The sequence below is a fragment of the Theobroma umbraticum genome, unplaced genomic scaffold (assembly GCF_002168275.2).
Source record: "Theobroma umbraticum cultivar Fairchild unplaced genomic scaffold, ASM216827v3 scaffold_39.0, whole genome shotgun sequence".
Classification (NCBI taxonomy): Eukaryota; Viridiplantae; Streptophyta; class Magnoliopsida; order Malvales; family Malvaceae; genus Theobroma; species Theobroma umbraticum.
In genome coordinates this window covers 166,428-169,973 of record NW_018397281.1, presented here as the reverse complement: position 1 = coordinate 169,973, position 3,546 = coordinate 166,428, and positions in this window count along the sequence as shown.

The window sequence follows — 3,546 nt, the reverse complement described above, 5'->3', positions numbered from 1 at the left end:
GCATGGTGCTAGATATGTGCAATAGGTAAGAAACATGCTTGTTATTTTTATCTAGTCGATGCTATGGTGCTAGAGATGTGCAATAAGTACGACACATGTTTGTTCTTATCTAGCAAGGGCTATGGTACTAGACATATGTAATAAGTAAGACACATGCTTGTTCTTCCTAACTAGCAAGGGCTATGGTGCAATAAGTAAGGCACATGCTTGATCATCCTATTTAGTAGAGGTAATGGTGCTAGACATGTGTTAAGACACATTGCTTGTTATGCGTATCTAGCGAGGCTTATTGCTAGACATGTGCAACAAGTAAGGCACATGCTTTATCATCCTATCTAGCAGCGATTATGGTGCTAAACGTGTGTTAAGGCACATCACTTGTTACCCTATATAACAAAGGCTTTGGTGCTAGATGTGTGCTAAGGCACATCACTTATTCACCATTTCTAGCAAGGGCTGTGGTGCTGGGCATGTGTTGAGACACATAACTTGCTCACCCTATCCAACAAGGACTATGGTGCTAGACGTGTGCTAAAACACATTGCTTGTTGCCCTAGGTAGTGTTGGTCTTGACAGTACTTCATTGGTTGAGAAACCTTTGGCTTGAACCTTTTTATTAGATATTCAATTGAGATGAATATTTACAGTGAATCTTGAAATGGCACTCAATTGAGCTAATTCTGGGTTGGATTGCGATCCACCATTTGTGATACAATGAGATTTGCAATTAGATGGTGTTAAGCTTGTAAAAAAGACTTTTTGATGGAAATGGATGGATTGACTCTTGATTAGATCAAAGTTGGAGTTCTAAGAAACTTAGAAATTTGAATTTTTTTTGTGAAAAGGATCAACCCTCAAAGTAAAAAAGGTCGATCCCTACCATCTAGTAGTTAATTGGAAAGCTCTATGTCCTAGAAGGATTAACCCTTAGTACAGAAAGGTCGATCCCCAGAAGACAAACCTATAAGATATTTTTGTGAGTTAGGGATTGACCCGTATAAGCCAAAGGGTCAATCCCTCTATAATACACTTAAGTTGTGCATTCCTTTTAAATGCCTTTCAAGGGCCATTGGTTAGCACCTTTCCCCTAACTTCCAAGGAAGTTTGCACACATGTATAAACACATCTGATTGATGCAAAATGCATTATCATATATGATTGAATGAGATTTGGCTTTAACAGCAAAGTGCATGGTTGTAAATAAAGGCATCATTTTATTACCGAATTATGCTTAGCTTGTTCCTTAGACTATTCACTCACTGAGTTATACTTACATTTTTAAATCTCATGTTTTTGATTTTCGGATAAGTGATTAGCTTGGGTCGCCACTTGAGGAAGGATCCTCGAGTCTCGTTTGATAGGTATGCCTAGCGGTCGACTATGGAGCCTACTTGTCTCATGTTGCATTTCACTTACGAGTTTGCTTTTGAGTCATGTAATTATGAGTGTGGGTTAGCATTACTTTATTTTATAGCTAGGCATGGCAATGTACTTTGATGTATCTATCTACAAACAAGTATATAGGTATGTACGACATATGATATAATGTAATGGGTTGAAGGCTTACGTGAACACACGAGTGTGCAAATGGATGATGTTATGTTTGGTATATGTGAGAGCTGACTCGAGTTTAATGTCTATTAATAAATGAAAGTACATATATGAACCTTGTTGTTGAATTCGGTAGACTTTCGATGTATACTGGTGATGGATTACGTATAGGCATATTAAATGAGAAAGGCTTGTTTGGATCAAGGGGATCCTATCTTCTTAGTCATCGTGCCAGTCATGGCCTAAAATTGGGTTGTGACACTTAACATGTCTTGTTACGTGCCTTGTCACATCTTGTTGTATACTACATGGCAGAATATCATTACCTCGACAGAGAGCCATAAATCTTACATCGAAGAAAAGCTCCCAGAGGGGAGTCAAGGGAGGATGTCATGATCTTAGATGTGAACCTTAAATCCTACTCTAACTATGTACTAGAGTGATACTTGACATCTAATGGTTCACACCACCTTCAACTTGTGATACACCTTTTATGGGACAAAATCGTGAAGCCAGCGGGCTAAAGCAAACAATACCTCATAGGGGTTGGTGTGGACTGAGACACATATCATGTCTTGTTACGTGCCTTTTCACGTCTTGATATATACAACATGCCTTAGCATGTCATATTACGTGCCTTATCAGATCTTGTTAATACATATAAATTTGGCATATTACATGGTGCACCTTAATAATGTTATTTGCATCTGAAAGGTGTTATGAAATTGTTAATTGATTTTAAGGTAGCCTTTGGTTGGAGTAATTAGATTGACTATGGATATTAGTCTTTGTAATGATGTTGTGAATTAGTATGTTCTAAGTTTCACTTGAAATTGTTTAAGATATGGAATCTCAGTTTCTAAGGATAATTATATTTTGAACTATTCATATACGACTTGAAAGGTTTGGTTTTACTTGCATATGCATTTGTTTTGGTTTGATGCAAACTACATGGTCGAAAATAAAGTCATGGTGTTATTAAATACTTTATCATTTAACTTGTTCTCCTCATGCCATGTTCACTAAGTTCTTACTCACATTTTTAAATTCATGTTTTGGTTTTCAAATTTACAGCTAGGCAAATCATTGTTATTAGAGGATTCTCCTTCATTCTTGTGATAAGTATCGTTGAAAGGCATCCAGTAGGTGTCACCTTTATTTCATGTCTATTTCGCTATCCGTGGCTAGATATATTTTGTATATTTAAAGTATTGATGAACATTGTCTAGTAGTGAAGGTTTGGCTTGTTAAATTTCTATTTTGTAATAAAGGTGTTGGTAAACACCAAGATATAAATATCATCATTTGAATATATGATTACAAACATGATATGCACATGAGATGTGCTTTGAAATGTCAATATTGGATGTGTAACATTGTTGAGAAATATTATGAATTATTTGACTATGATAAGGTGTTAAATTATAAATGCACATGTGGACACATATATATTCACAAACATTGAGATGTTCACTCTCATTATGAGATTATGACATATGATCACGCGTGACTACTCATGAGGCTTGCTTGGATCAAGTGGGCTTTGCTCACTTGGTCCTTGCACTGGTCATGACTCGGGATTAGAACATGGCAATTCCATAAATCAATATTTTTCCCATTCCCCTCCACTAATCCCGTACCCTCATCTAAAAATTGTGATGAGCCATTCATTGAGTTTGGAGACTTCACAATGTTTCGCCACTCACCCAATATCCTCATTGTGTTCTCCATTATCGATATTAATTTCTCCCTACTCCTCATGTCTTCTCCACAAGCTTCCAGATTCTTTCTGCTATACCTAATCCATTTATTCAACACGACTCTTTTTTTAGATTCAAATCAATAATTCATAGTCTTTCAATATCCATATAAAGACATATAAAGCTCCAATCGACATAGTGTATCTTTATCCTTTCTATGGATCTGTCCCAAAGAAATCGGCTTTAGATTTTGTCCAAAACCTCTTTCACTCTTGTTGGTATTTGAAACATCCAT